The sequence below is a fragment of the Aplidium turbinatum genome, chromosome 3 (genome assembly GCF_918807975.1).
Source record: "Aplidium turbinatum chromosome 3, kaAplTurb1.1, whole genome shotgun sequence".
In the NCBI taxonomy this organism is placed as follows: Eukaryota; Metazoa; Chordata; class Ascidiacea; order Aplousobranchia; family Polyclinidae; genus Aplidium; species Aplidium turbinatum.
The window spans coordinates 17842145-17849074 of record NC_137474.1 but is presented as its reverse complement, the minus strand read 5'-3'; the positions used below and the strand labels follow the sequence as shown (position 1 = coordinate 17849074).

Sequence of the window (6930 nt, the reverse complement as noted above, 5' to 3'; positions counted from 1 at the left end):
AATCAATGAAGAAGAAAGCTGATTTGTTGTTTGTCTTATGTGATGCCTAACTATATGTTTCGTCTACATTACAAAATATTTTGTAATGTAGATGAGGCATTATCATCTTTATTTTGCGCTCTTTGGAACAAAACACAATGCACTGTGAAACAAAAATACAGGACATAACAACAAGTAGGCGACATAAAGCAGGGTAGGGACGCCATCGAGTTAGCTGCTATACGTGTAAATGGAGCCTATCTCATAATTTTGAGTGTATCTCACAATTACTGTTTGCAAAAACGCTATTTCTCCGGCTTCTCCAAAAAGCATTTGCAGTGATACATTTCCTCAATTGCAAGTTTTGTCAATGAGAGCATTTCCATAGAACGTTTATTTCGAAACCAGGTTTTCGTGTCTTTACTACCCAAGAGAAGATTTCTTATTGTAACGTTTTTTATTCATCAATGAATATTATCTGCTTGAAACAACTGTTTTGAATAGCTTGTGGCCTCCATAGCCTACTATTTTGATCGTGGATTGCTATTCTTCTTTGTAGAGCTGATAACGCAAAAAACGTTTGCTATTATTGTTTCTAATTAACAGCTTTGCGATCACTGTCTTTTCTTTGTAGCATAAGAAATAACGCGCTTTGTATTATTGAGGTCAAACCAAACAAAGGAAAGCAAGAGGATGCTTCTCTCTGCTCGCGCATATCGATGCACGAAGCAATTATGAGCTTATGGCTTGTTATCGCAATGTAATCCATTTCACGCTTTGCTGGAAGTTAGCTAGAAATAGCAAAAATTCACTAAAATTTTGAATTTACAAGAAAACTACACAACTTTTAGCATCAAATTTAATATCATCAGATCCGCCTGGCAATTTTAGAAAAAGTCAAGAAAAACCAAGTGCATGGCGTTACTGTGCTTCAAATAATTAAAGGAAATTTGAGGGGGGGGCCAAATCTGGCCTCCCTTTGAGGAGCAAAGTGTTAATCTTCGATCCAATAACACAAAAAGCAAGAAAAGAAAACACCCGAAGGGTTTACGTTCCATCACCAAAAACTGGACATAAAGTATTGTCGCTTCTACATTATTAACAGTCTTGAGTCAGAAATCATAGCTGCTGCACCAAAATCATAGCATACAGACTCTGAACATAATAGCCTACCAAACTGATTCAAACGTTATACTTGAGGCAGCAGAAGTAGAAGCAGTAGCAGCAATAAAACTGATACATTGATATCTCACATCTGGTATACTGACATACTGATGTACTGACATAACGCAACACGACTGCAAATCTACATAACGATGAACCATGGTTGGAATTCGGCATAGCGCCTTACAAAAGGTTGATTACTGAATTGAATTCCCGAGACGTGCAAAGCAGTTCGCGGTATGTGCTCAAAGGCCAGAACTTTCTGGAACAATTCTAATGACGTGGAACGTGACGTCAGAGACAGAGCTCTCTGGCGCTACAGATTCATAACCAACCAACCAAAATGTGAAAGATGGCAATAGATGGAAGTCAAGTCTATTTATGTTATTTCAATAGCACCACATACTGTATAAACAAACAAGCAGACTAAACGAAAAGTAAAAGCAATGCATTGTAATTTACAGCTGTTGGTTAGATGATGGCACAATCAGCATAAAAAATCAAAAAAAATCAGCATAAAACAAATAAATGGACACCTATTTTTCGTTGGGAACTGTTCTTCAATGGTTTGATTGATTGATTGAATCTTTATCTTCGGACTGGGAAAGCTTATTGCAGAGCTTAATCCTGGCAGTTTCGCATACTTGTAGAGGCTTTGAATCACTGACACAGGCCCGGTCACCGAGATTGACAGAGTGAAGTTTCCGATTGTTGAAGTTTTGTTGCCGGGGAATTATTCCATCCATTACATGCCACTGAATGGAGAGCAATCCTTAACTTGCGTTGCTCAAGCACACACCCCGAGAGTCGAACTTGCGCCGCTTGATCTTGAAGTTTCTTCTTTCCATAAGTCATGCGCAAACCAACTGAGCTATCCGAGGTATAGGCTCCATTCCAATGCGTAGTACGCCTAGTTGTAGAGAATGTTAGAAGTAAAGACTGCAAAAGTCTCTCGAATAGGAACAAACTTATCTGTTAAATATTGTGTAAACAAATAAATATTGTGTTAAATTAAATATTGTATACAAATTAAATATTGTGTTAAATAAAGCATTCAACTTTTTTAAATCTTTGTAGGCTACAGTGCTGCGAAACGGAAGCTATGAGACAATAACCCAATGCAGGGGTCACCAACCTTTTTTGCATGCTGGCCACTTTGGCACTAAGGAAAGCTGTGGCGGGCTGCACTAATAAAATTTTAGGTAGGTTGACTCTTATGCTAGAAAAGAAACCATTTCGTACCCAGTATCCAGCGTTACATGTTGTTCATATTCATGTTAGAATACCGTAGCAACAAAATTAATCGAACAACGCTACTGCAAGGCCAAGCTCGTTTTACAACACTTTTGACTTTTTTAACAATGTCTAATAAACGAGGCCACTTGTTTTGCGCACTTATAGCGAGGCGAGCAATTTCATCAGAATATTCATCGCCAAGCAAGAGTGGTGTTGTCACTTCGCTTCACAAAAGATATCTTGCAATTAACAATTTCAGTAAACAAGGAAATGTTTGACACATCGCAATACTGGCAACAATAGTGACCTGCAAGCATATACCAGCGAAAAATAGGCTCCAATAACAGGGGTAAAGAAACCAGGCACCATGAAACAAACGCTTGTGGAAATCACCGAAAAGTCGTAATTCATGAACAGTCTTCCCTCTAAAAAAGCAATGAGTTGGTTTTCATCCTTTTTGTGAAAGTCTATAAAACCTTCTTTCTTTTATTATAGACATCTGTCACTTGCGATGCTTATCAGCGTGGCAAGAATTTGTTGATTAACAACATTTTGCAGTACTTGCTTCGGCAGTAGATGTACTAAAATTGGAACGATACAGAGAAGATTAGCATGGTCCCTGCGCAAGGATGACACGCAAAATCGTGAAGCGTTCCATATTTCTTTAAAAAAAAAACATTTTGCTGTACTAAGCTAAATATTTTCATAAGACAATCAGAAAAAGTCTTTAAATTTATATACAATATTTTGCCAACGAAAACCTGCATAATGAGAACACTGCTCGTGACACACAACAACGGTGAAACACACACACAAGTGTTTACATCACATTTGCAAACTTAAAATAAGCAATATGCTCAACCCTAATTATCGAAATTCGAAAACAGACGTTTTAAGCAACCACTGGGACAGTGTGGCTGGACATCGCATTGGAATAACTTTAAGCAACCCCCACCTAGAGAAATATAATCTGATTGGTCGGTCGGTGGAATCGTATGCAAAGCGAAAATATGTTTCCCGGAAAGTATTTTTTGCCTTCGTGCTTTTTAACTCTTCAAGAAAAGTATTTTTGGTTATACTTGTACGCTGATACCTTCCGCGGGCCGCAGCGATATAGCGTGGCTGGCCGCCAGTTGGTGACCCCTGACCTAATGACTAAATTGAAGAGTAATTTTACAAAGATCAAGCGGAGCTACTTAGGCATTCAAGGTGTGCGCTTGAGCAACGCATTTCAGGACTGCTCTTCATTCAGCGCCACCTAATGGATGTAATATTTTTCCCCGGCAACAACACTTCAACAATCGGAAACTTCACTCTGTCAATCTCGGTAACCAGCACTGCATCAAAAGCCTCTACAAGTATGCGAAACTACCAGTATGCGAAACTAATGAGTTAGGTGAATTTTTTCTCATTTCCAACGGGATTGAGTTTCAAATTTCTACACCTTTATATTTGAAGGTACGTTGAAGTTTTGAAGATGAGTAGGCCTATTGAGGAATATAAAAATTATCCATGTCAATTGCATTTCTGGTAGGCTATTGCAAAAATGAACATTTTTGCCTCTTTGAAATAATTAGAAAAAATACATGGTAGTGAATGTTATCATATTTATGCACTAATTTTTCAGTTTCGAGTTTGAACAAATCTTTTATTTAACATTTAGTTGTTTCAAATATGGTGTCACGTGATCCGACCCTCCACCTCTCGCAACGATTTTGATTGCTTTGTTTTGGAATGGTTGGAGTATGTCGACACGTGTCTTAAAAATGGAACCCCATATTGTTATTGCGTAGCTTATTGTACACGGGGATGCACAAGCGAGTGATATAATTGAAGTCTGGTTTTCGGAAGAATGAAAGATTTCAATTTAGACAAGATGCCGACAGACCGAGCAAGTTTCGATTTCAGATCATCGATGTGGGCTTTAAACGAAAGTTGATGGTCAATAGTTACTCCAAAATATTTAGCATGGTCAACTATACATTGTATTTCTAATCTATCCTCGTTGTAGAGAACATGGATTTTATCAAGATTACTGTAGTTTGTCTTTTTTTGGCGGAATTACTAACTTAATAAATTCGATTTGGAAGCATTGATAATTAACTTGTTGGCATTTATCCAGCTATTAACTTCAGCTAGTTCCAAATTGAGCTTGTTTTCTAACGAGTTAAGTTTTCGGCTTTGGCAATGAGACACGTGTCTGTTTGTTTGTTTGTTTGTTTGTTTATCTTTATCCTGCATTGCGGGAAAGCGGACTTGAGCGCTATGCATCGGTGTACGCCTTCCGACGTACACCTGACCCACGCTGCAGCCGACGCAATGTCTGTTTCCGGTTGTCTACTGTACTTATGACTTAAATCTGGTACTACCCATTACTCGAAATCGATCTCTGGGTAGAGGCAATTATCGTAAAGTTTCTTGCCCAGAGAAACAACAGCAAGTGCGGTGGCTGGAGTCGAACATGCAGGCTCTCGACTGCGAGCCCAACGCGCTAACCACTCGGCCACTGCTGCCGACGTGTCGTCGGCAAACGATCTTGGTATCGATGATATGCGATTGGACGAATCATTTACGGTGTAGGCTATATATATAACAAGAAAAACAATGGGCCTAGTGTAGATCCCTGCGGAACACCGTACTCAATAACTGTTGAGTAGAACAGTAATTGTTAATCTCAACATATTGTTGACGGCCATTTAAATAGGATGAGACAAGGTCAGTGGTTCAAAGTCTCCATAATGCAAAACTGCCAGGAAGAACCTATCAGAAACTTTTTCAGTGTAAGGAAAAATATTTTAACCAACCAACAACAAAAATGTTTTTGGTAGAAATCCGTAGCCTATGTGCAACCGACGAGGACGAAGTAGAGGCAACTACAGAATTGCAAGAGATGCTATATGCAACGTTACACAGCTGCAATGGTTGAACACGCTGTATTTGTTACTCAACAAAGTTTTGTTTAGATGTTGAAACTTTATCTCACAGTTGATGTCCCTATACGCAACTTTACCAGAGAAGTATTTTGAAACTACAGTAAAGTTGATACAATTTAGCTAATTAAAAATCTCATGCGGGGAAAGGAAGTTATCTGCTTTGTTTATGTTTTTATTACTTTCTATGACTTTCAGTAATACCATTAATTTTGAAATTATCTGTTTGTGTAAGAAGCACAATGGTAGACATGGTTGGGCAATCTTTTTCTTCTTCGTTTGACTTTAATCCCTTGATGTGAAGTTGGTGGCTCGGACTTTTGATATAACTTGTTGTGCGCATCCTCTTGTATCAATCCATCTTCCTTATTCTATCAAATGCAGTCCCTCTGTAGCCTACATTTTTTGGTCTTTTTCTCTTTCCCCACCTCACTACCAATCGATGAACAGTGTTACCAATAAACCATCACTCTCTTTCGTTGAAAGATACCCTTTAAAGGCAGCCTTGTTTCTTTAAGTTTTCCTTGTAAAACTTTCGTTTCCTCTGTTCCCACTTCGTTTCTGGACCTTAGCTTTCCTCGTTATGCCGAATGAAAAGATTGACCGATCGATACCCTCGCCTATTGAAGGCTTAAAACAGTAGGGGAAGGTCGGGACCCATGATCATGGTGGGAGCCATAATCCACCCCTGTTTTTTTTAATATAAAGTACTCTTTTTGCATTTTTTGACGTCATTATATTTTTTATGCTTGGATAACTTTCCCACAATCCTTTGGTCAAAATTGTACTAAAAATGAAGGTGCAAAGAGGATTTATAGGTTTTGGGTTAAAAAAGTAAATTTTTTTGGCTGAATGTGTTTTAAAATAACTCATTTGTTATGCAAGAAATGTTGATGAACTTTTTAGTAGTGGTAGGTGATGTATTTATGATGAGATTAAGCTGAAAGTTTTTTAGATAGCAATGTTAGTTTTTTTTCAGCTGTTGTTTCATTTCTGAACGATCAGGTAGGGAGCCTTGAGTCACCTTGTGTTGGGACCTACAAGCCATGACAAGTGCCTATGATAGTAGATGTTAAAGTGTCATATGACATCATTTTTTTGTTTTCACACCTTTCCATTAGGATATATCACAATTCTGACTTTTGTTTCGTTTGCCACTATTAATTATGCTATTTCACATGAAAATTCTGACAACTCATCCCAAGGAATCATTTGAAAGTTCTCCATCGCTTATTTCAAAATTTAAAACTTGGAAGCTGGCTTGAAGATTGATTTGACAAATAAATAATACAACTATGTTTTAGAATTGTATTTTTGATATGGCGAAGTGATTTCTTTGCTAAAATACTACATTTTTTGGCTTATCACAATTGTGGCTTATCGCTCCCCACATGTGGGGTGCGATAAGCCGCTTGGCGCGTGTTTATGTTTTTGAGCGTAAATTAAACATTCGCTGAAATAATAACTTGTGCTTTTGCTGTAGAGTAGGTAGCAATACAAGGCATTGCAAAACCAATTTTTAGAGAAAAATATTGAGAAACGTAGCAGATATGCATCTAAAAGAAAAAAGTGGCTCGCAGGTCCCGACCTTCCCCTACCTGGGTTAATGTTTTGTGTCTGC

At 38.1% G+C, this 6930-nt stretch overlaps 1 non-coding gene across 1 annotated transcript; it reads left to right on the top strand.

Annotated features, from left to right (window-relative positions):
• The first annotated feature begins 2940 nt into the window (after positions 1-2940).
• On the top strand, positions 2941-3043 carry LOC145767723 (U6 spliceosomal RNA). Its single transcript, XR_014288874.1, has one exon. It is a non-coding gene; the product is annotated as a U6 spliceosomal RNA (small nuclear RNA).
• Positions 3044-6930: the final 3887 nt, after the last annotated feature.